Consider the following 26,862-nt stretch of genomic DNA (forward strand, 5'->3'; position numbering starts at 1 on the left):
TATTTATTTGTTTTTTCTTGAATCCTTCCTTAGCTCAACTGGTTGAATATGCACAAAAAACTGAAAACTAAAACATTTTAGATGGTTTTCAAAGGAAAATGTTTTGAAAATTGAGTTTAATGTCAACTCTCAGGTGGCGTTTAAGTAGCTGATTATTCCACTCTGTAAAAAAGAACTTCTCTTGCCATCACTTTTAAAACAGCCCTTTCGTTACCAGCAGTATCAATACCATGGGCAGAATGATGAGAAGGTGTTACCTAAAGAAAGAAGGTGAAATCTCTAAAAGTGCTTAGTATTGAGCTAACTCTGCTGTTGCTGAAGGTAACAATAAAAGTTACAGACTTCGGCTAAAATAGCATACAGTTGAGTTTGCATTTTTCAAAAAAAACTTGTACTAAGGGCTGTTTCTAGTATAAGCTCCATTACCAACTGACCATTCAATCTGATCTGACTCCTTCTCCCAATGTGGCCAGAAGGTGTTAGGTAGTTTCCCACGAATACGAGGCTGGCAAGGTCAGAGAGGGAGTGGTTGTTCTGTGAGAAATTTGCTCCTAATAGTGTATGTGTGTCTGTCCTTTATATTTTTTTCTGTGACAATTCATTCTGCTGCATAGTTGCTGTTCAGTTTCACCCACATAGTTGCTGTGAAGGCATTTGGTGCACTGGATCCAGGTATATCACATTTTTGGAAAAGTTTGTGTGGAACCATGGATACTGCAGTTTTTGTGATGGGGTGTCAATTGTAGTGGCAGTGGAGATAGATATGGTGAAAGGTTAAGCATGTATGCCAAGGCAAGGCTGGGCCCTACTTTATGTCTGTTGGGCAGTGGGGACTGATGATAAGTTGGACAAGGTTAGGGGGCTGTTTGAAGGCCAGGAGCGGAGGGGCTGGAAATATTTCTCTCAAGGTCTGACTTTTGTCAAGCATAGGCTGGTAGTTGTTTAATTCTTCTGAGAGGTTCCAGTGTTGTTTGGTAGGTGACCACTAGGACTGTGCAGTCACAGAGTTGGGTTTCTTTTTGCATTGTAGCAGGTTACTGCAGGTGTTTGGATAGCTCTTTGAAATCTCCAGTCCATTTCTCTATTGGAGTGTCCTTATTGAATGAAGGCAGAGTTTAGACTGGCGTGGTGGTCATCTAAAAAATGCATGCTTTTTGTTAATGCCCCCAAAATAAAGTAGATGTGCATGTAAACTTTTGATACAAAATTAAATGCCATCTTGCTGCTTGTTTAGAGCAATAAAACTGATGGATTTGAAGTAAGAATACATGTCTGAGCATGTTAACCTGCTAGTGCATATTTCAAAAGGACTCATTCCTTTTTGTTGTACTATTTGAAGCTTTGCCCATGAGGCCAACTCTAAAATATACATAAAACTTGTCTTTAAGGACAGTCCAAAACAGTATTTTTTTTTTTATCACTAATGCAGCTGTAATGCAAAGTGGTTGTCAGAAAAAAAAGGCGTTTTTGTGAAAATGAAAAATGCAGCAGAGGCTTAAGTAAATGTTAACTGATCAGCCTTTGAAATGTGACCCATTTCCCTGTTACTTTATTGAGATGTTTGCAGCTGTTAAAGCAAGAGAAGAAAACACGTGCAAGTGCCAGGAACACTTTTCCGGAGAGAATAACCCCAGTGGCCACCTCTTTTTGGGGGGCATGTTGTAGGACATGGAGGACAGAGGAGAGACAAGAGAAGAAATATTAATAGAAAGTGATAATGTAACAGCTGTAGTGGCAATGCTTCTGCTGGGAAGGCAATATGCATAGGGATTTGAACTGAATGGTAACTAGTGAACTAGAAACATCAGATTTCCAGCATCTTTCTTTCAAGGTTATTTTGATATCATTAGTTAGAATTATTGGTATTTTTTGTGTCCTAGTTCATTTCAGATACATTTTCACATTAACCCCAGTCTTTGCCATAAGAACTCTTTCTTCCACACACCTATGTTTCTCCTGCATTATTCTGCTGATGGTAGCTATGTTTATTTTCTAGCCATAGGGGAGCATAGGTTTGTTTGGGAAAGTTTGATCATCACTACAGTTAACCTGCAAGATAAACCTAGTGTTACATACAAGTCATTGTTCTCTTGCCAGACAGGACTGCCCAAAACCCAGACATGAAATATAAACCTTAGCATTATTGGGTTTCTTAAACTAGAAACTGTTGCAGGAGTTCCTCATCTTCATGCTGCAAGACCTGAAGCTATTTCTGAACCAGTATTGCTGGATGTTGGAATGAATCCTTAGTTGGAAGTACACAAACTGTAGAAGGTAGACAGGAAATGGAGAAAACTGTTAAGTGTCCTTGACGTTTCAGATGGGGGCTTGAAAACACTTCTCCCCCCTCCCAGAAAAAATCATATGAACTGAAAATAACATTACTTTTTATACTAACTTAACTTGTTACTTTGTTTGCTTTTAATTTCATATTACTATTTTGATTTCATATTTCTGTTATTTACATAACCATTTTTGTGCTATGTGGCAGAAACATCTGAAAATATTTGCTATCAAAATTAATAGTGATATTTTGCTCTGAGAAATGCATTTCTGGGAACAGGTTCTGTAATGTCAACTGTTTGTTTAGTCAGGCTCATAAGTTCTAGCTGTCATTTAATTATATTTTCTTTAATACATAAATGAGCTACTTTAGTTCTGGTGCAAGCCACTCATTCATTTTTCATTAAAAATGTCACTAAGAGCTCCTGTGACTGGCACTCAGAAAAAAAATGAGGCCATACAAATTGACCTAAATGGTATATGTTTGCACATAGACTTTCTTCCTGATTTGAGTAATCTTTACTCATGTAAGGCCCATCTTTATCTTTGATACCTGTTTAATTTATTGATTTTGATTAATTCAATTCCCTGATGTTCTTTTTGGTTGTAGGCCAAGTTTAAATACTGCCTTGTCTTGAGGCTGCCTTGCGTAAGTGATAGCCTTGTAGAATATCTGATTTTATACACGCAAAGCAATATCAACTATATAATATATTCATAAACAAAAAAGTTTACAGGTCCTTTTTTACTTATGTAATGGAAAAACATCTGTATGCATTTTAATACTAATTTGGCTTTAAAAAGGTTATCTGCTTCTAGCATAGTTAGGAGTAAATCATTCTCTCTGGTACATATTGTGAGATTCTACTTCCATGCATCATGAAGTATTTAGAAGGTTAGTGTTAAACTCTTGCTGCCTAGAGTTAGGTAGTTAGACTTCATTGCTGCATGTATAGCAACATGAACGTAATGTTATTATGAACACAGGGAATTAGTGCTGTTTCCAGAGCTTGGAATTTTTAATTAGTCTTTGAATTAAAATAATGTTGCACATATAGATTAATCTAAATCTGGATCTTTTGAGTCTTTGCCACACATGGGGTTCCTATTATGCCCACTCTAGGGCATCTACCATGCCCCACCTTGAGGTGTTCTTATCATCCTCACAATCAACTACTCACAGGGCTGGCCCTTGTGCTGCCCTTCAGGCTTACTCCAAGTTCAGCCCTATTCAACCCACCCCTGGGACTGCCCTTGAGGCCTACTCCCTGTTCAGCTCCCCTAACACACAGCCCTTCAGGCCTACTGCCATTCAACCCTCCTCTGTATGGGCCCACACAACTATGCTCTCTTCCCTAGGGCTATACACCTGTCCCATCCCTGGGAACATGCTACCACCCCCCTCTCTGGGACTACACGTCTATCCCCTCCTGCGGTCTCCGGGGTCTCAATCCCATGTGGGCTCAGGTGGCCTCAACCATGCCTGGCCCCACTTGCTAGATGTAACTCACCTGAAGATGAGGGCCAGGGGTTATTAAGGTGCTCCAACCCACCTTTCACTGGGGTGGTAACTGGCCTGGCATTTCCTGGGGGCTCCCACGCCACCTGTCCCTGGCAGGGTACAGTTTTAGGTCATGCCCAGGACCAAAAACCTCCTAGCCATCCCCATAAGCTCCCATAAGCCCTTACCTCCTAGTGTTCCTTCTGCAGCTCAGCCAGGTGATGTTTCCACTTGGGCTGGTAGCAACAAACTGCAGCCTTTATTTATCTAGCTCTCAGAATGGCTGCAGCTGTCAGACACGTGCTGGCTGCCTGACTTGGCCCTTAAAGTGACATGCACTCAAAGGTGCACTGCTATATACATTTATTTAGTAGTATTTTTGCTTTCTGTCCATTTTTTAGATTATATTTGATAAAGTAATCATCTTCACACAGTTTGAGACCCCTCTTAAAAGAGAGAAGGGGTCCTATTCTAATTGAAACAATGGTAAATGTTACAGCCCTCATTCAGTTTTGTTGTCCTTGCATTATTTGCTTATTTATAAATATTTTGGGGTGGTTCTTGGAAAGCTTTTACTGTAGGGAGATAGAAGCCCAGAAGGCCACTTCATAAATTGCAGATGCTGAAGCAGATTGATAAAGCTAATGGATGCTGGTATAGTAATAATAACAATCATTTTATTTCCAAAGATTTCCTTATATCTGTACTGAGGATGTTTCACTTTAATTGTAATTAGAACAAGAGTGGCCAACCACAAGTGGCACATCACATAGCCACAAGAAGCAGGGACAACAGTGACAGATAAGGCAGGGAGGAGAGGGCAGAGCAACAACTCGGACAGGGAGAGAAAAGAGCAATGGATAGAACAGCAGGAAACGGGAGAGCAGGGGGGAGAGAGTGGAACAACTGATCAGGCAGGAGAAGGAGATCAGAGGGTAGAAACAGATGTTGCCAAATGAAGTGGATCAACTGTGGCGGGACGTATCCCATCACAGTTGATCCACTTCATTGGACGAAACACATATCATCTGTTGTCCTGCACCAGTCAGGGACCTGATGTGGGCCGATGAGAGAGAACATTCTCCATGCCCAGGGATTCCCTGGGTTCCTTTCTGCCCCAACTCTCCTTGCCACCCTGGGATGGAGGCATGGAACGGCCCAGTTCCTGGGGACTCCCCAGCGCTCTGTGCCAGGATCTGCATGGCCCCGGCCCCATAACTCCACACTGGGACCTGCATGAACCCATGCTTCCAAAGCAAGGAGACATGAGGCCGCATGAGTCCTGGCTCAGGTCCTGGATTCCCAGAACCTGGTGCCTCCTTGCCAGTATTTGCATGGCCCTGAGCCCCCTGCCAGAACTCACACACCCAAGGAGACTCTTGCCAAGAGATTCACTGTATATGCATCTGTTTTAGAACAATGAACTACGTAGAACTATGTATTTAAACTTTCCTCTGCTACAGTGATTCTCAGCCATGGTGCCATGTGGTGTCACGCAACGTGTGCAAACGTGATTCATAAAATAAACCCAGAGATTTCAAATAGGAATCCATAGTGTCAATAACACTCTGACCTATTGTGGGTTTTCTGAGTTCTTTGCAACAGAAGAATTGTTTTAATATTTTTCTGTAGTTAAAAATTGAGTTAATGTTTTCTGAGGGGTGCCCCAAATCTGTTGAAGGGTGTCTTGAGTCTAAAAAGGTTGAGAACAACTACTTTAATAATAGACATCAAGGATTTCATTTCTAGAGAAATGCTGTCCTGTGGGTGCTAAGAGATCTATTTTGAAATATGCCTCTTATCTTCAAGTCCAAATTCTACCCTTAGATTATGCACAGAACTACTCTCTGTATCCAGTGGGACTTCTGTGAAAGAATTTGACCTCTGAAGTTATAGTTATTTAACAATAAAACCTCTCATTTCATTTTAAAACCAATATTTCCTTCCAATGGGAAATCAGAAAAGCCTTTAATATTACATTTAATTCCAAATAGTGAAATATAATATCAAAAGAGAAGAGAAAACGAGGGTTGTTAGGGTTTGGTTTCCAGTTCTTCCACTCAGTTGAAGCATGCTTTTGAACTATGCATTTAAACGCGCTTTACATAAATCTACCCATCTGAAACAGTGAAACAGATATCACAACATTTATATTACAAAGGGGTATAATTGATTAATTGGTTAATATTTGTAAAGCATTTTGAGGATTTAGGTTGCTTCATTACAAGGAAGTTGTTCTTTATATAGAAATAATATTTATCCATTTATAAAATGTCTGCACTTCCAATGCTTTAGTCCGTTAAATAGAAAATTAGCATGGTCTGTTCATCCTCTTATGGGCCAAGTTCTATGTGCAGACGCATCTAAATATAGACAAGATGGAAGGAGGAAAATGAGTTCAGTCTGGGAGCTGGGGAGGAAGCAGATGTCATGAATATTGGGACAAGCAGGATTGCAGAAAGGGTAAGGATTTGTCAGCAAAAGAAAAGGAAATTATCTTAGGTTGAAGAGTCTGTTTGAGGAAAGTCATTCAGTTTGTGGCCTGTGTCATTTGTCCAGCTGGGCCTTGTTTAGCATTATCTGACTACAGAAAGTTAATAAGGGAAAAAATGCATTCACAAAAAAGAAAGAAAGAAAATAAGCATCACACTATGGCATCAAAAGTTCAATAGGATCAAGTGAGGCTTCCCCAGGGTCTGTCCTGGGTCCAGTATTATTTAACATATTAAGTAATGATTTGGATGATAGAATTGAGTGCATATTTATCAAAGTTGCAAACCGAGTTGGGGGGAGTTGCAGACACTGAAAGGTAAGGCTGGGATCCAGAATGGCCTGAAAAGAATGGAAAAATGATTTGCAGTTGATTAGATAAAATTCACTGAGGACAAGTGCACAGTCTTGCGCTAAGGACAGAATAATACTGCACACAAATACAGACCAGGGAATGATTGGCTAGGCTGCAGAAAAGGACCTGGATGTTACAGTAGACCATAAGCTGAGTATTAGCCAATAGTAGGTTGTATTAACAGAAGTGCCACTTACAAATCAAGGGAAGTGATTCTTCTGTTCTATTCAGCACTGGTGAAGCTTCATTTAGAGTGCTGTGTCCAGTTTGGGGCCTTCAACTTCAAGAAAGATGTGGACAGATTGGAAAGAGTCCAGCAGAGGGCAACAAAAATGATTAGGGGCCTGGGAAGCAATACTTACGAGGAAAGGCTGAAAGGTCTGGAGAAGAAAAGAATAAGAGGGGATTTTTAGATGCCTGAAGGGCAATTACAAAGAGAATACAGATGGACTTTTCTTTATGGCCCTTTGGGACAGGACTCAAAGCAATGGCCTCAAACTGCAGCACAGGAAACTTAGGTTGGAAATTAGGAAGAACTTTTTGCCTGTAAGTAGGGCATTTGTAGGTTTCTACTCTACGTGTAGGCTGCTACTCTCTGCCTCAGTTTTTGTTTCCTGTTTCCGCCCCATGGGGCAAGATGGCGTAGCCCACAGTGCCAGGGGTATCATGCAACATGGTGCAGTGATAGAGCTGAGGTAGGCTTGCCCATGCATGTGTTGCAGAGAAGTGGAGGCAGCAGTCATGGGCATGGTGCAGCAGTTGGGGGCACAGAGAACCCATGCTGTGGTGCCAAGGTGGGGGTGCTGTCTGCATGCACAGTACAATGGTCACCTGCACATGCAGAGTGGTGGTAAGGGATGGAGGAGTTACCTGTGCATATGGTACAAGTGGGGGGAGGGGAACTGTGGCCCAGGGGGCCCATTGCTCCAATTAGCATGGCTCCTGCTCATGCAGCCAAAGTGGCATGCAGCCCCCAGTCACTTAGAAGTTGGACAGCCCTGAGTTAGATAGATGGTTGGATGGGATGGTTTAGCCAAAGCAATCTTGTCTTAAGTAGGGGGCTGGACTAGATGACCTCATGAAGTCCCATTCAGCCCTAGTTTCCTGTGATCCTATATTTGCCATGATTATGTACAGCACTGTTTTTGAAACCCATGGCTTTCGTCCCATATATACTAATTATTAACCTAGTACCTGATCCTGTAAATGAGAGCATTAAGGCATTTTGAAGTCAGTGGGGTTCAGAAGAAGCTCTATTCTGTGTCATTCTCATAATAATATATAGTTAGCTAGCTATCAATAGATCTAGATATATATCTATATACATCTATCTATATATATAGCTTTATATGTTGAAACCACATTGCACTTTTTAACTCATTAATTCTCAGCTCTCTATGATGTAAGAAGGTAAGTGTTTTCCCTGTATTACACATGGGAAAATTGAGACAGAGATCCTCAATCCTGCTCCAGCTCCTGTATGTCTTGTAAAAGGACCCTAAAAGCCCTGGTCTGTGAGGAAAGAGAATTTCCCTCAAAAACTACAGAATATGGTTAGTGGAACTGTTACAAACCGTGGCAAAGGAACATGTCAGACTAATGGTAGACAGGGAAGGAATGTGCCAAGGTGGGGCAGAAGCCCAAGGAGGATTGTGACCTGTCATGCTGTCATTTCTTTAGCCACAGGGGCTATCTTAATTACATTAGGGACTTCTCCCTAATGTACTCTCAGGTACATCATCAGGTCCTAGAGAAGCTCCAGACCCTGAGGTTTGAAGGCTGGCTTGAAGCCACCTTTGTCCTCTTCTTCCTTTGGTCTGCAAAGTTCTATACTGTGCCTCTCAAAACTTGATGCTGTACAGCAGGGGTGTCCAACCTTCTTGAATGTGGGGCCGGATCATGAACTTTTTATTGCCCGATGGGCTGACGTGCCATATTCGTATTTTATCACCCTGCGGGCCGTACGATGGACAAGCCTGAAATAAGGCAAAGCTGGCATAAACCCCGACCTGTGCTCCGCTAGTGACAAACTACAGCAAATGATGTCCTGTATCAGCCATCCCAACAGTTGGGGCCCCCCTTCTGCCTACTACGACCACCATTTGAAGGCAACCCCAGAAGATATTTGACAGCTGTGTTAAAATATGTGACCAAACCAATGTAGCCAGTGCTCTCACACAAGCCAAGGGGCCGCCTATGCCACTGCTTCTCCAGGCCTTGCCCACACCAGCAGCTGCTGCCCAGAGTCTTGGCAGTGCTTGGGCAGACATGGCTGGGGCCCAGCCAACGCGCGAGATGTGGGATGGCAGAACTGAGGGAGCGAAGCTGGTTCCCAGCCTGGCAGGGTCTCAGGCCTCGTCTGCCCAGGGCAGTTTCTGGCAGGGGAAGGCCTCAGGTGAACACGGGCCACTCCGCTCCTCCGTGCTTCCCTGTGGCGAAGGCAAACGGTCCCCGGGAGGGTGCAGGCAGCTGCCATGGCAGGAGAGCAGCACCTGGCCCAGTCACAGGGAGCAAGGATCCCCGCTCTCCTCCCGGGCCGCCCCCAAGCAGTGCAGCCCCACGAGCTGGCACTGCCCAAAGGGGCCCGGAGTGAGGCAGCTGCTGCACTGAAGCCCCTTGCGCACCCGCCCGCACGGCCCCACTCACCATGGTGCCCGGGTGCCCACACACACAGCCCCGGTGGCCTCAGTGCTGCAAGCCTGGAGCGCAGGACCTGGCGGACACCGGCTTCCACCGCCTTGCCCCCCAGAGGAAACGCCAGGACACCACCTGCCAAGGCCCCCCCAGGGCTGTCCTGCTGACTGCCTGCGCTGGGCGCCATGCCCCATTCCTGCCCCGCCCCACCCCAAGGCTGCCAAGCCCAGCAGGTCCCGGGAGGCAGGCGGGACGCCAGGGGCAAGGGCTGAGCAGGAGACGAGTAAAAGTGAGTGCTGTCCCCAGCTCATCCCATCAGGTGTGGCCGGGGCAGCCCCATGCCGCACAGCACTCGGGGCAGCGGCAGGACCCGGTCCACGTGACATGGGAGGTCATGAGAGCCCGGCCCCACGGGGGTGAGCAGCTCCTCTCCCCTCCCCCACCTGCCTGTCCCAAACGAGGGACCTTGGGCCTCAGAAAATGGCTTGGTGGGCCACATGTTGGACAAGCCTGCTGTACAGTGACTCAGTGCTAAAGTACATACTAGGACTTAGGAACATCAGCTCCCAGCTTCATGATCCTCCTGACTACCACAAAGTGACTGTTAATATAAAACAAAAATGACACTTGCGTGCTACTGTGTGTTCACAAAAGTTGGACATTTTTCTTTGTGCTGTGTGACAAACCTTGTTATACCTCCTTACTGAGGAAATATTTTGGAAAGATTCTGAAACACATTTTTTGGTTTATTCTACTGAACTTCAACTAAGCATGGGAGGAGAATTCTCAGTTTCTAGCTATTCATAAATGTTCCCTGTTTACATGTGAAAAGATAAATATGCAACTGATAGGCATATATAACTCATGAATACTCTGAGGGAATACATGCCTCCTGCTCAGTTTTACTTTATTTCTCGATTTCTATGCGTTTTTCTATATTTTGTGTGGAATGGACTGTACTGTGACATTTTTTAAATCACAAATACACCTAAACTTATTTCATTCGTTTTCTTAATATCAGTTACTGTTCTAAAATTTATTTTTTAAATTGAACTATATTAGAAAAATGGAGCACTTGAATTCTCTGTGAAGGTGACCTCCTTACTAAAAGAGACCTCACATCAGGGTAGAAATCTGTTAAAAAGAATGAAAGAACTGCCCCCTTCCCAATCAAGCTTGCCACTGTCTTGCTTTTCCCAGGAGGGTCCCACCTTGCCCTCAGTAAAAATCCTCTTGTGGTCATCCCTGACATGTTTCTTTTTAGTTAGCAGACATCAAAGAATTCAGGATCCTTCCAGGATACACTTCATTTTTCAACTATAAGCTTTGATGTCAGCATATACATTTTTGACTTGCTAAGTCAGTAGTTTGCTGTCTTCTGGGTGTATCCTGTTTTTCTTGATTGTTAATTTGCCTAAGTGAAAAATTCTAAGGTGAAAGGCACATCCAAAAGGTTAGTAACTATTTTTGAGTCAAGTTGACACAAGTGGGAGTCAAATATGCCAGCTTTTGGTAAAGCAAACCATAATTGTGGGTTTAAAAGAAAACAACTACATGCTTTAAGTATGTTTACCAAACTCTGCAGTAGACATAATGCACAAAGGACATGCAAAGATGTTCATTTGGAAGGACCGGACAGGTGTAAAAAGGAATAACGTGCAATTATTTTGATAGTTCAGTGGGCAAAGTTTGGCCTGCAGGCTGAATCCAGCTGGCAACGGACTTCATTTCCCAGCAGCCCCTGTCTGTGTGGCTGGGGCTGATTTCCATGGAGACCCCAAGACTGGCCCCAGCAGTGCTGACAGGGCAGGAAGCTGCTTCAAAGCAGCTGTGCCCCAGCTCCAAATTAAGCTGTCACTGCTGCAAGGAGCTGGGGCAAAGCCAGGATCTGCTGCCTGCATACAGCTGCCCGGAGCATGCAGGCTCCAGATCATGGCTCTGCCCTGGCTCTGGACCATGCTGTCACTGCTGCAAGATCCCAGCCCAGCCCTGCAGCAGCTCCCTGCCCTGCCACACCCCCTGCCAGCACTGCTAGGACCAGCCTCCACAGAAACCCTGGCCCACGCTATCACAGCGCAGCTGCTGCTGGGGTCTCCATGGAAACCAGTCTGTGCCAGGTGGGCAAGGGCTGCTTTGAAATAGAGTCCTGCTGCTACCCGGATCTGCCTTTTTGCCCACCCCTGGTTTAGTGAAACCCTGGGTGACTGGTGCCTCCTGATATAGGGTTTCACTCATTGGCGACACATAGGTGCCTCCTAATACAGGGTTTCACTACATGTGCCGAGTGAGTGAAACTTCATTGTCCTGAAATGTTTTGTAGCTTAGGCTTCCTAGAAAAGTATAGGTCCAGTAATTATTTCAGTGATCATTCAAAAAGCTAATGCTTTTCCATTTGGTGCGAAAACTACATGGCCCGGGCACTCTGTTTCCTTCTCTTTCTTACATTGAAGAGGGCAGGAAACTAAGGTCATTTCCACAGTCTCTGGGCTTTAATATTTTCTCTAGATCCCAAGACTGGTATTGCTGGCAGCTGTTCCCAGAATTCACCTTCACAGAGGTTTCTGCAATGGGAAATCAATTTGTGTTAGTTTTGCCTTGGCAGGGATTTGCTGCCAGGATTTCCTGAGGAGCTTGGAATGGGCTGGAAATACTCTGAAAGTAAAAGATTTAGAGTGTGCTGATTTTTCCAAGAATTTCTCACAGTCCAAATCTAGTCTCATCGAGACACCAAACCTGGTCTCGCATCCATTGCAGGGTCTTCACCTAATTTAATGCTCTTGGTAAAGACCCATTTAAAACATTACCTTCTTTGTTACTGAGTGTTGCATTTTCTAGTGGCTGCTTCCTCAGGCAGAAGAACTTAAGGGCTGGAGGCCATAGTCACAAAATCTTACTATTGCTCTCTCAATATTGGTAAAGCAGTACTTGAGAAATCTAGTTTTTACTGGAAAGTTAAACAAGACCTTTGGCAGAACTTGGAAAATAACCTGTTCTGGTGCATCTTAATGGAAAACAGTGGTCCTAGCCAATTGTCCACAGATCCTTCAAATTGGTTATAAAAACCATCCTTCTTTTTTTTTTCTGGCACCTAATTTATAAGGAAGGAAATTCTTGATTAGCACACTAGGGTTAAGGGGTAAGAGGCCAGCAAGTCAAGAGTCTCTCTTCTCCTCAATCTGATGGATCCCATCAGCATGTCTTCACCCACTTCATTGCCTGGATGATTACAACCTTTTTGTGAAGATGACTCATAGCAAAATAAGAAAGAGGCAGGTAAAAAACAAATTTTCAAATACATTTTTAAACTGGTGCATTTTGTCACTGAAGAAAGATGGGCAAATCCCCTTGCCTAGCACAGCTTCCCAGGTAATATGGTATCTTCTCTTTTAAAATATTGGCTTAATGTTGTTTGCTTCTAACAAAAGGATGAAAATCACTGGAAGAAAATGAAAAGTACGGACAGGGTGTGGTTTTTTTTTAACCCTTGTTTGGAGAATTTCCAGCCCCAGAAATGGTAGGGGCCGGTCCTACCCTCAGGTATCAACATGGAAGTTCAGTTGAAGTGGACCATGTAAAAAACCAAGTAATATAGCAAAGATTGTTAGATGCTAAAGGGGAAAGAGTTTTGGAAGAGATACAGCTGAGTTGAGTTTGCGAGCTGTTCTTTACCATTGGACTATGAAAAACCATTCTGTATTTGTCTGTCTTTTTTTTTTAGTAAGTCCCTCCGATTTGAACTGTCATGACTGGAGAGTGTTTAAATTAACTGAAACTCAAGTATTCACTTTATTGTGTCCTCTGTTCTTCTAAATAAAGACAGAATATCCTCACAAATAAACCCTTGTTATGCCAAACGATCTTTTACCTTCTGATAATCTCAAGCCTGGACATATGCTCTCCTAGTACTTGACTGATTGACTTATTACTGACCTGGAACATTAAAGCACTCCTGTCTTTTAGCTCATCTGAGGATAGTACTCTGTATGGTATTTCCTCTGCAATGAGTTTGTTATCTGTTGAAAGAGGATAAGGTCTTGTTTTTGCAATTCATCTGCCTCCATGATTCCTTCCAGGGCTTTGTTTTCCTTTCATGAAATGCTAGGCCCTTGCTTTAACTTGTGCACACCTCTGTCTTTTTATGCTTCAGTTTTCTTTTGTCCTAACTTGCTTCCTGATTACCAGGATTTTTGTTTTCTCTTTTTTAAAAATCACAAATTCTCTGTTTAAAGACAACAAAAAAATGCAGATTCTTTGATTAAAATGTCCAAAATCCACCTTTTTCTGTGACTAAAATGAAACGTCACTATATACAGTAAAAGCTTTGTTATCCGACACAAGTGGGGTAAGGAGGCTGCCAAGTATCTAAAAATTCTGGTTATCTGGGGTTGCACATAGGGGTGCTGGATGGTGGCAGCAGTTGCTTCCGTGTGCAAACTCCCCTGGCCTCCCCCGCCTACCCATGTTCAGCTGGCCGGGTGGCGCCTGTGTGGCCTGCAGAGAGGAGCTGCTGTCCTGGCTTGCCCCTTGCCCCTCCCCCCAGTCCTGCTCAAAAAATACTTGATGCACATGCCACATTATAGAGTATTCTGGTTAGTAAAATGCTGGTTAACACAGCTTTTACTATATATTGGTATCAGTTGAACACTATTTTATTGTTATATTTACAGTTTTAAAGCAATTTGAAAGCCTACCAGTGCCTCAAATCGCTATAATAAAATAAATTCTAAATACCTATAAATTTTGACTTTGATTTTGGGGTTTTATCATGGAAAATCAGAACTCCCCCTGCCCCCTTTGCTTACCAGAAAACAGGGGCAGCTGCAGCTCCCCACCCTCCTCCCCCCTGCACTGCTTTGAAGTGCTGACGAGTAGCCCTGATACGCTGGTGCCATGCCCATGCCATTGCCCCTCACTCCCCATCCACAGCCCCACAGCCCTGCTGGTGCCCCACACTTCCAACCCACAACTACCCCTTGGATGGGCAGGGGGTTCCTCACCATGGCAGCGTGAAGCTTTCAGTGGTAGCAATGAGCTTCCTTGCACCAGGCCTCTGCCCCATGCACAAATCTGGGGGTCACATGCCCCACCGGGAGTGCATGCAATGGTGGGGAACCAGTCCCCCCACCCCCACCCCTTGACAAGCTGCCCATGGCCCCATCCCAAATCCCCCAGGCCCTGCAGCTGCACATGGCCCAAAACCCCATGCACCACCCCACCTGGGCACCAGCCCCAGCCCTGCCCAACTCCCTCCCTCCCTCCCTCACTATGGGGGCCTCAATTCTTCCTCCCTGACCCCTCCCCCCATCAGACTTACCTGCAGGAACTCGTCTCCAGGCTGCCTGGCTGCCATGTGCATGCGTACATGCACATGGCACCCCTTGCTGATTGCCCTCCTCCTGTCATCTCCCCCCCCCGGGCCCCTTTCTGGCCCCTTGCAAGCTGGAACTCTGCCAACCTGCAAGAGGAGACCCACTGTTTCTCACATTTGTCTCCTTCAAATGAGAAAATCCTGTTTTTTTCCCCTTAAAATGAGAAAATTCAGGTTTTACCACATTTTTCCATGGCGAACAGAAAACCTGGAACCCTGATGATTACTTTGTTTCTACCCACTCCTCTGTCCTTACTGCTTCCTTTTCTCCTCCTTTTCTGGACACTGTGCTGTTTCAAGCTTCCTTTTATTATTGGTACTGTCTCATGTTCCATATCTCTTCAACACTCTACTTGTTCATTAAATCCTCCTTCAAAGCTCCTATCTTTTACCTAGCATCCTGAGGGAGTCTTCTTTGTTTGCTTCTATCTTTGTGCTTGAAATATATCATATTTTCCTGCATACCATATACCCCCAAATAATAAATGCACCTTGTTTTAGGAATGCAAGATGAAGGGAAAAAGACAAATATTTTCCAGGCATAAATTCTGGCTTCCTGAAGCAGGAGCACAGTGTACTCATCAGTATCGCACACACTCCCCTTTCTGCTTAGCCTAAAACTAGAAGTTTAACCTTGTCACAGCTGCTGCCATTTCAACCAATGACATGCCTCCTGACTGATGCTTGGGAGGGGATTTTCATCAGAGCCTGCTAACCACAATGACAGATCTAATAAATTTGAATTTTGTTTTTGACCTTGTGATTCCTATGATTCAGGCCCCTGAATAGAAGATTCTTCCAGCTCCTTTTCTACACTTGCAGTTAGATTGTTTCTAAATTGTTTCTCCTTTGTATCTTAAAAAATTTTGATATGAAGACTCTACATCAAAAACAATCAAATTGCTAATAATGGAGACAACAGTGTGTTTAAATGGTTAGGTGACCTGAACACTAAGCATTTCCCTAACATTACAGCCTTAAAAATCTTGCACTGTGCTCTTTCTCTCTAATGACTAACTATTAATATCCTTGTGTGTGTGAGGCTAGAAAAGCAGGTCATTTTTAAGTCATGCAAATGAAGATACTGCCTGTAAAGATAACATTTTTGTAAGGTCACGCTTGGTTCAGTGGTGTGAGGATATGTGCTGGGTTCAGTAAAGTGAGTCTTTATGCATTGTTACCTGAAAGGTTATATTGAGGGCTTTTATTGACTCAGGTGCAGTGAAGTTTATGCTGTTCAAAAGCTGATAATGGAAAATTTGGGGCAACTGTCATGCTGCTTAAGAGAAGGCTACAGTGATCTTGCTATAACTCAGTAATCTATAGTCAGACAGATTGGATTAAATTCAGTAAACTGGCAGGGCTCCAACAAAAGGGAAAAATCAAATTAGAAAGTAAATCATTTTCTGGAAAAAATTCAGAACTGGTGCAATTCCAGTGAGGTCAGCAACACTGTACCCTACTGCAGACTGGACTTGTCTTAACAACTTTTAATACTGAAAACAAAATCAGGCTTTAAGGATCCAAGCCTAAAGTTCTTTACTCATGTGAAACTTCCCCTAATAGTTCTGAATATTTTGCTTAAGTTTGAACATTTAACATTTAAATATACTTTTGTGCCATCCACACCACCTGCCCCCCCATTAAAGTTAATTTAAAAAAACCCTAAAACATCTGTGAATTGGCCCTTTTTTAGCAGAATATTATATTGGCCCTCTATTCAGAAAGCTCCTGCCTTGTGTTACATACAAAATTAATATTGCTGAATGTTTAATATTGCTACTTGATAATTGGAAGTTTACTGCATTTTAAAAATGGCAATAAGAGCAAAGGGTGAGAGTTTTAACTGAGAGAAACTGAGCAGTTTTCATAAAACCAAAGGTGTACACTCATGTGTTAAAACTGCCCTGGAATGGAGAGGGGATTTTCATCAGCTTCACAACGTGGTTTGGGGTTGACCAGTGAATTGGGTGTGTAAATGGAGCTGTGACTTGGGAGGCGCATTGACATTTGGTCTCGTTCAGCAGTCTCTGAAAAGCCTGGCTAGGTTCTGCATCTGCCAGTACCCACCCAGGCTGTGTTCATGCATCACAGATGTCATTCGTCTTGGCTTGTTTATTTACTTCTGTCACAATACGCAGGACCAGATAAACTCAAGAGCCAGCACTCCTATCAAGTATTTTATTAATAAAGTTATTTATGACTAACAAAGCAGTTGGTCTTGTGACTCTACCAGCATAGCTGCAGTTGTGCAGATGATTTGTGTGGCTTGCTATGGTTTCCAACCAGAATGATTTCCTTCAATGGAAGCATTTTTTTCTGGTCATGCGGCACATCTCCTTGAGGCTAGGGACAGAAGTTGCACATAAACCAGTTGAAGTGATCAGAAACTGGTTTAAACCTGTAACAGAACAGAAGTTCAGTGCATGTAAACCACTTTCAAAATGGCCGAAACTGGTTTAAGATAAACCTGGTTAAATGTAATGTTAGACTTAACAGATTTGGGTCAAACTGGTTTATGGAACTTCTGTCCCAGACCTCTTCCTGTTTCAAGTTAAATCACAGTCCCCCAACATCCCAGAATGCTTTGCAGCCCTGGGCTAGGCTGTGCTGTGCTGTCTGCTACAGCAGAGCAAGGTTGGCCTTGCCCCTGTGGTCCCTAGTCAGGGCACTATTGCTGCTCTGGCTAGCTAAGAAGGGGGTGGGGTGGAGGTAGGGTTGGGAAGTCTGGCCCCAGACCACAGCCAAGGTGTGCCTGGTGGGAGCGCAGCAGCCCCTCATAGGCTTTTCCCCCACTCACTGCTGGAGCAGAGGTGGCAGGGGCATGGCCAAACCTCAGGCCAGGCCAGCAGAATAAGGCACAGGGTGGCCAGCATGGGACCCCCACTGGGTTCTCCCTGGCAGGGGCAGAACAGCCCCTAACTGGCTTTTCCCTACTCACCACTCGAGCAGAGGAGATGGGAGCATGGCCAGATGCCAGCTGGGGTTGGCAGGCTGAGGCACAGGGGAAGAAGAGTGGTTTAAACCCCTTTTCCCACCTGTATGGAACCCCAGCCAGGGTCGGCCTGGCAGGGATGCAGCAGCCCCTCCATGGATTTCCCCCTGCTTACTGCTGCAGTAGAGGGGGCAGAGGGTGTGGCCAGACTCTGGCCACAAGCTGGCATGCTAAAGCAGAGGGCAGGGAGGCCCCAGACCCCAGCTGGGGCTTGCTTGGGGGAGACAGCCCTGCCAGGCTTTTGCCCCCCTTTCAATTCTGCACCCTGCTCAAGCCTAGGGCCAGCAAGCTGAGGAGAGGAGGAGGATTTTTCCCATATCTGGGCAGAGGGGAGTCCCTGCCAACCCTTGCCCCCCCCTCCTGGTAAAGCAGAGGGCGGGGGGGGCCTGCCATGCCCCACCCTGGGGCTTGCATGCTGAGGCAGGGGTTGAGAGGGTGTTAAACCCCCTCCATGGCCGCATGGGATCCTAGCTGGGGTCTGATGGGGGGGGCAGCCCCTGCCAGGCTTTTGCCTCTTCCCTGCTTGAGTGGAGAGCAGAGGTGTGGCCACACCCTGGCCCCTGGCTGGCACACTAGGGAAGCGGGGTTTAAAAAAATATTTATTTTTTTTCTGCCTGGGTGTGGGATGGGGAGGCAAAATCTTGGCAGGGGCTACCCTCCCCCTGACTCAAGGGAGGACAGAAGCATGACAGGGGCTGTTCCCCCTTCCCTGTCCCCTATTCAGGCAGACCCAGCTGTAGTCCTGTGCTGGTATGGTAGGGTGTTTAAACTACCCTGTTTCCCAACTTTGCCAGCATGCCAGCCTGGGGTCAGGGCATGACCACATACCCCACTGTCCACTTGAAAGATGGCCCCAGTCTGGGGTTCCTTGTGGACCACAGAGAGGTTTTAAAGCCCCCCTTCCCCCTGGCCTCAGCATGCTGGCCCCAGGCTGGGGCCTGGCCATGCCCCTTTCACTCAAACAGGGAGGGGAAAAGCCTTGGCACCCCTTCCCTTTGACAGTGTCTGACAGGCTGGGAGCTGGGCTCTAGCGCCCCCTGGTTTCTTGCCTGAGCCACTACAGGCATGTGGCTGTTTTTCCTAAATCAAAAGTGAATGTCTGTTCACTTGCTTCAGTTCAAGCTACACAGTTTAGACTAACCTGCAAAAACTGAATCAGTTCAGCCTCTGGCTTTTTGAATGTCTGTACTTAGCCTTAGAAGTTTTCCCTGATGTAGTTGAAGCAGAGCAAAAACTCCAGTGTAAATAAGACCTTGTTTGCAGTTACTTCCCCACACTGCATTTGCTGCATTATTTTCACCACAGACCTCTTCCCTGGTTCTGAATTCTCTCTCTAATGGCAGGATTATACAGTTAGCCACAACTTTACTTTGGTAAAAATACTGAAAAACAATACAGTGTTCAGTGATTTGGGAGGCAGTCTACATTTCTTTTTGCACGTGACTGTCATTTCTGTCCGTCACAACCAAGCTAGTAGAAACTATCCCTCCTAGAAATACATATGAATGCAAGAGACATTTTATCCAAGGGTAACAGCCATTGGGAATACAGTATACAGTATATCTTAGATCAAATACCTTGCATCTTCTGTCAGTAGTCTGTTTTAACTTTCACCTTTTGCCCATCAGAAATATGCTGTTTCTCTGGGGAATTACAGGTGCCGTCACACATGTCTGTTTCATGAAAGAAATGAGTTTGTGATGCCAATCTTAGTGCATTTCCCAGAAACAGAATTGCAGGACCAAAACTCTCAGTTACATGAATGCCCCTTTATAGCACTCTGGCACTATTAATTGGCCTTAAAGTGGATACAAGCAATGTCCCCCTTTTCACTGTACAAAAATTCCATAATATCAATAAAAATAATTTCTGCAATTTTTAATAATGTTTAGAGGGTGGAAGGGAGGGTATCTTTAAGCCGCACAGTCATATTACTACATTTTATCAGGTTTGTAAAGCTCACAGGCCCCTTAGCCTAAAAGAAAGTACATTCAGTTCCATCAATCAGAAGTCAGTGTTGGCTGTATGCTCATCAAATAATATATGAATTATGTTTTTATGTTACTTAGTTGTAATGTTTCCAATGTTGGAAAAAAATGAAAGTTTTTTATGTTCCTTGGATTTAATGTTTCCAGTGTTGGCAGATGAAGGGTTTATTGCAAAATTGCTGCTTAATCTGGGATCTGCATAACTACTTTCTGGAAATGTTTCTCTCTCTATTAATATTAATAAGAAAACTAGCAGTGTGACTGTAAGGCCAAACAGTATATTTTGTTTTCTTCAGGTTTAGAAGGAGCTGACTCGAAACTTATCCCAAAGTAGCGCAGATGCTAGGACTCATATGTATCCAATGTTCTTTCCCTTTATTACTATAGGCTACTACTGTTCCTCCCTGTGTTTGAGGTAGTCTGTAGACTGAAGCAGATATCACAGCATTCATTATATTTGGATCACACTCTCCAGGTTCTCTTTTACCCCATAACAATGGAGGCTGGTAGACAGCTTAATTTGTGACAACACTACAAGTCTCTGAGGATTGTAGCCTTAAACTTACGCCTGAAACTAGTGTGCTCATGGGCACTTCCAGTCCCTCTGATGTGGAACCAATTCTGAGTAGCTCTGCTGATATTTCAAATGGCAAGGTCAGTCTTGGGGACAGGGTTTAGTTGTTGGGCAGTATTTGGAACAGTAAAATCACCTGCTTTTCTAATTCTAGCATTTACCATATTTGTTTGAAAGCAGTTCCATCCTACCCACATACGTTTGACATGTGCATCTTCAACATCTGTAGTTAGAAGAATATACACTTCAGCATTTTCATACAGTTTCTTGTAACTCTCATTTTTTTTTCAGTCATTTATGTGGTTTAAGATTCTGTCTTTTCAGCAGGATTACAGGTCAGTATGAAAAAATATTTTTTTTCAAACATTATGATGAAGGGATACCATTACTTTTACATAAATGATCAATTTCTACTTCGTTCTGCATTGATCTTTTAGAACCAAACTTATTCTTGCTAGCTGTCAAAGAGCAACTAGAGTCAAGAGTATTAAATAACTTAATTTATTGCTATGATACATTTATTTAAGACTTGATAAAATCTCTCAGGTTGATTAGCTGGAGGCACTAAACTATTTCTACAATATAAAGCAGAATGCCAAATGTTTAATGGATTGATGTGAGTGCATGAATGAAGGGCACATAAGAGACCTGAGGGCAGTGAAAGTAGGTCTTGAGATAAAGGAGTGATCTTGGCATTGTTTTGTAATAATTCTTGTCCATTAAAAGTGGAATGACATTGTGATGCATCTTTAATATATTATAATTTATACCCTGAATCTGCATTTGAAGGCAGTTAAAAATATATATTTGATATTTTCCCCATTTCATACATCAAGAAAGTAAATTAGAAGTGGGGATTAGACATTGTTCTTAATTCATATAATATGTGTATTTTAATGTGTACGGCTTATCTAGGAGAGCTGGCTAGTATTTTCTTTGCCAAGGCACAGTTTAGAATTGATGTAGTACCCAGATTCAGGAATAGACCAAGTCCTGGGGAGTCAGGCACCAACGGACAATGGGCCACTGTTTATTTACACTCCCTGTAGGCCAATTAAACATGGGTACTGGCTTCATTTATGGAAGTACATTATGTTTTTTTCCTGCCTTTCTTGCTTTAAAGCTATTTTAAACACTCGTCTGAAAGAATATAGTGGTCCTGAAAAAAACTTGTCTAAGGGTGAAATCCTAAATTATATTTATAACCAATTTTAGGTATTTTATGCTGTTAATCTGATGTGAATAGATCTTGTTAGAAGAGAATCAGACCATCTAACCTCTGTTCCACTATCCATTCCCTGAGCCTTCCTGTCTAGTTATTTAAGATTTTTTAAAAGGTAAAAATAACATAGTAGTGATTATTGCTAACTACTTCCCAGGATTATGAACAAGAGACCAGAGTCTCAGATGTTTGGGTACTGGAATAAATTATTTAGAAAGGTTGTGGAATCTCCATCATTGATACTTTTCTAGTACAAGTTAGATAAACATTTGTTAGGGGAAATTTAGACAGAGATGATTGTGCTTTTGTGCTTTGAGCAAAAAAGGAACTGAACTAAACAGACCCTTTGAGGTTTCTCCAAGCCCTCTGATTCTCTGGTGCAAATCAACCTTACTCAGCTGATTTATATCTACTAAGTATGGGGTCCAAACATCATATAGAAAAGTGTCCTGTTACAGACACCCAGGAGCAAATGACCCATAACTTCAAATTGGTCAAAATAATTTTCTCTACCAGTGATCAGAGAAAACTCTGAATAAGTTCCATAAACTGCCATCTAAGTACATGAAGGATTTGATTTCCCTTTTTAATGCTGTGATAAAGAAAAAGTCAGGAAATGAAACAATGAAAGCCTTCTTTATAGTAATGGGAGCATGCAAGCAAGAATGCTGGGAAGCAAGGCTGGAACTCCAAACTAACATTCAACATCTTGCTAAGAGGACCAGCTGGCCTGGCCAGGGCTGTGTCCCAAAGTACTCCCTCAAACAGGACTTGCATCCTGGATTTTAAAAAATGGTCCTGGATCAGGTCCAGATAGCACCCAGGTGAGAGCCAGGATTTTCAAGCTTTGCAGTGTTCCACCCCTGAAACTGACTCACTCCCAGCAGCTTCAGGATTGCCCTTATCAGAGGTGAAACTGACTCACCAACAGGATTTTCAGGATGGCTAATAGCTGTCTGTAAAGTTTCCAAGACTAGATCCTAGATTTCACTCCCTGAAAGTCAGCTGCTTTTGTGTGCCCTGCTCTGTTATCACACTGAAGTCTTGACCCCTTGGGCCGCACAAAAATCTCATGATGATTATCATAAGTGCTTAGAATCATTGGGAAGGACCTGGACAGATCATCTAGTTTGACCCCCTGCCATGGGCAGGAATGAGCACTGGGAGTGGGAGGGGTCATAAGACCCCAGCCAGGTGCCTGTCCAGTCTCCTCTTGAAGATCTCCAGGGAAGGTGAGAGCACCACCTCTCTGGGAAGCCTATTCCAGGCTCTGGCCACCCTTACAGTGAAGTAGTTCTTCCTAATATCTAACCTAAACCTATCCTTCCTCAGCTTGCGGCCATTGTTCCTGGTGACTCCAAGGCGGGCCCTGGTGAACAGACTTCCCCCGAGTCCCTGCTGGTGGCTGATAAGGTTGTAGGCAGCCACAAGATCCCCCCTCAGTCTCCTCTTGCGAAGACTTGTTCCCATGTGGAAGGGGTAGCCAACCTGTGGCGTGGGTAGGCTGTTTGTATGGCATGTGGCAGATTGGAGATAGGGCAGAAAGCAGAAAGCAGAGCAGCAGAGCAGGTAGGGAGCACAGAGCAGGGAATAAAAAAAGCAAAGCAGCAGATTGGGCAGGGGAAGGGGATTGGTGGCACTTGGGGAGGGTACAGAGTTACCACTGCCATTTGGTATCATAGGTGAGAAGCATAAAGGGTATAAACTTTCCCTGACCACCAAAAATCATGTGGACCACAGGCATTTACAGAAGCTACGAAAGGAACAATCTACATCTGTATCTGGCCTAAGACTAACCTCTGTAAATGTTTAATTTCTCACACGTTAATGAAGGATAATTTTCATGGGACTGAAGGGAGAGGTTTGCATAAGGCATGGTCTTACTTAGCTGTCACATTTAAACACATGTGGGATATAAAAACCATACTTCTCCTTTAGAAGAACAGGCATGGAAGCTTGCAGATCATTCAGCCATTGTCCGGGAAACAGAATCAAGACTTCTGAATTTTGCCTGGTCTCCTGTCATTTTCTTGTTGCTTGGGGCAGAGGAGGGGGGTTCCTATCTTTTTTCATATAGTAAAATTACTAGCATTGGGATCTCTGGATGCATTTTATGGAAAAATATAAAACATGTTTCAGCTTTGACTGAATTCCTTCATCATGTTTATAACAGATCAGTTAAAAAGTTATAAAGCAACGTACAAGATCTGGCTACATATCTGCCATTGAAATAGTAAGAGGCTCAGTTTACTGATACCCTGCCCAACTTTTGAATCTGTTACCCCCTTGTGCTGCTATTTTCGATTTTCATAGATTTCATAGACATTAGGGCTGGAAGGAACCTTGGAAGATTGAGTCCAGCCCCCCTCCCAAAGGGCAGGAAGTCAGCTGGGGTCACAGGATCCCAGCAAGATAAGCATCCAATTTGCTCTTGAAGGTGTTCAGTGTAGGTGCTTGAACCACCGCCGATGGCAGGCTGGTCCAGACCTTGGGGGCTCGGACAGAAAAGAAATTCTTTACTGAAAGAAACAGTCTCGCAGTAGTTTATGACTGTTCGACCTGGTCATCCCTTGGGGCGCTCTGGTGAACAAACATTCCCCCAAATACTTGTGGTCATCCCTGATAAACTTATAGGTGGTCATCAGATCACCCCTGAGCCTGCACTTTTCCAGGCTAAAGAGCCCCATGGCTCTCAGCCTGTCGTCGTAAGGTCTGTTTTCCTACCTTTGATCATGCGCGTGGCTCTCCTCTGGACTCTGGAGATTTAATGTAACTTTAGTTAATTCTTATAGCAAGAGAACCAATATTGCAAGTACTCACGAGCCCTCACTCTGCTGTGCCTCAGAGTGATTGATAAAATAATAGTGCAGCTGTCAAAGGGAGGAGACAATGCTTAGTACCAAGGAAAATAAAAACAGCAATCAAGCCAGGATGGTGATATTTCTGAGATCATACTTGAAATTTTGGGATAATCCTAGTTTTAGTCTAAATTTTGCTACAAACAGAACTCGCCTCAAGCCAGCCTCCTCACCTTTACATTCTCACTGAATTTCAAGCCTTATATTTAACATTTCAGTTGTTTGCCACACATGTAATTTATCTTAGTTTTATTGATCTATACATATTTCCTGTAGCTGGTTTTCCAGATTTACTGTGTGCTTCACTGTATCTAGGAATCTTATGATATGATAGCTGAATGACAGGAGGAATGATAGCTAATAGCATTCTCTCAACTTCTGAATAGAAAATAAAAAACGTAAGTATTCTAGAGAAAACGTTGTGAAATACTCTTTTGAAGTATATCCATGAGTGACTACCAAGTGCCCACCTACGGTCAATATGCTATAGGTAAACAAACTATTCTGAAACGACTGGCTATAAATATGTTGTTTGTGCACAAGACTTGTTCCTGCTACAGGCTTCCACTATATTTATGTTTTATTTTTTATTGGGAAATCCTAAATTAAAATACTTTGACAGCATGTAATCTTAGCTTTGTGTAATATTCAAATTGAATCAGTAATAATTCAGCTGACAGAGACTTGTAACTGCATTTGTGTAATAGATTAACTCTAAGAGCTCTAGGTACATCAGCTCCACAGAAGGTCAGAGTTAGTCATTTAAATTAGCTTAATGAGACGGCTTGAAAGCTGACAGTAGAGAGACAACAGGCACATTAGACAGCACAGTCCAGCTGAGGGAAGAACTGTGATTAACCCAAACAGAATTCAACACCTGGCAAAATGCTTGTTGTTTGTGGATAACTAGCCCTATCCACATATAGTTTTTATCCCAAGAATACAAAAAATAGATAGTGGTCACCAAGTTTTTTGGGTCTTGCTACAAAATCTTTAGGAAACTGTGGAGATTATTTCACCCTTTTTCTTTCCTAAATTTCTGGGTTTTTTAATAGTTCTGTGCTATTTCTTAAAAAAAATAAAAAAGTACATACATAAGAACATAATTCCATTTACTGAGTCAGACTGTAGGTCCATCTTGCCCAGTGTTCTGTTTCACCTAGGGTGCCTGTAGAAGTGTGGGGATGCTGCTCTGATGCACTGTCATTACAGCATGTCAGAGCAGACTCGCGTTGAACAAGCTTTAGTTAAAGCACCCCTGCTGCCATTTTAAAGCACAGGATCCTTAATAAATAAGACACTCTCAGAGCTGCTTTAATTAAAGCGTTCTCCCTGCCACCCCCCACCCCCGATCATGTGTAAAGATGCCCATAAGTTAGAAATAGATGTTGCCAAATAATGTGGATCAGCTGTGCTGTGTTCATAGATTCATAGATGTTCGGGTCAGAAGAGACCTCAATAGATCATAGAGTCCAACCCCCTGCATAGAGAGGAAAGAGTGCATCATTACTTAATGATGACCCCAGCCAGATGCCCATCCAGCCTTCTCTTAAAGACCCCCAGAGTAGGAGAGAGCACCACCTCCCTTGGGAGTCCTTTCCAGACCTTGGCCACTCTAACTGTGAAGAAGTTCCTCCTAACATCCAGTCTAAATCTGCTCTCTGCTAGCTTATGGCCATTATTCTTGTGACCCCCAGGGGTGCCTTGGTGAGTAGAGCCTCACCAATTCCCTTCCACACCCCCATGATGAATTTATAGGCAGCCACAAGGTCGCCTCTCAACCTTCTCTTGCGGAGGCTGAAGAGGTCCAGGTGCCCTAGTCTCTCCTCATAGGGCTTGGCCTGCAAGCTCATAACCATGAGAGTGGCCCTTCTCCAGACCCTCTCCAAGTTATCCACATCCCTCTTGAAGTGTGGCGCCCAAAACTGCACGCAGTATTCCAACTGCGGTCTGACCAGCACCTGATAGAGTGGAAGTATCACCTCCTTGGTTCTGTTTGTCATGCATCTGCTGATGCATGATAAAGTGCAGTTAGCTTTTCTGATGACTTTGTCACACTGATGACTCATGTTCATCTTGGAGCCCACTAGGACTTCAAGATCCCTTTCCACTTTTGTGCTACTGAGCAGGTCATTTCCTAGGCAGTAGGTGTGCTGGATGTTTTTCCTCCCTAGGTGCAGCACTTTGCATCTCTCCTTGTTAAATCACATTCTATTGTTTTCTGCCCATTTGTCCAACCTGTCCAAGTGTGCCTGTAGTTGTTCCCTGCCCTCCGGTGTGTCCACTTCTCCCCACAGTTTTGTATCATCCACAAACTTGGACAGAGTACACTTCACTCCCTCGTCCAAGTCACTGATGAAGACATTGAAAAGTATCAGTCCAAGGACCTATCCCTGTGGGACCCCACTACCCACTCCCTTCCAGGTTGATACCGACCCATCCACCACCACTCTCTGGGTACAACCCTCTAGCCAATTTGCCACCCACAGGACTGTGTAATCATCCAAGTCACAGCCTCTTAATTTGTTCACCAGTATGGGGTGGGATACCATATCAAAGGCCTTCCTGAAGTCTAAGTAAACGATATCAACCCT

The 26,862-nt window shown here is 43.8% G+C and overlaps 1 protein-coding gene across 7 annotated transcripts in view; it reads left to right on the top strand.

The window, feature by feature from the left end:
- CDC42BPA (CDC42 binding protein kinase alpha) overlaps window positions 1-26,862 on the top strand; it is a 334,018-nt gene that overhangs the window by 154,872 nt on the left and 152,284 nt on the right. The gene's annotated exons all lie outside the window — the stretch shown is intronic.

This window comes from Crocodylus siamensis, chromosome 1, assembly GCF_052110815.1.
Source record: "Crocodylus siamensis isolate JL-2025a chromosome 1, ASM5211081v1, whole genome shotgun sequence".
NCBI classification, from domain to species: domain Eukaryota; kingdom Metazoa; phylum Chordata; order Crocodylia; family Crocodylidae; genus Crocodylus; species Crocodylus siamensis.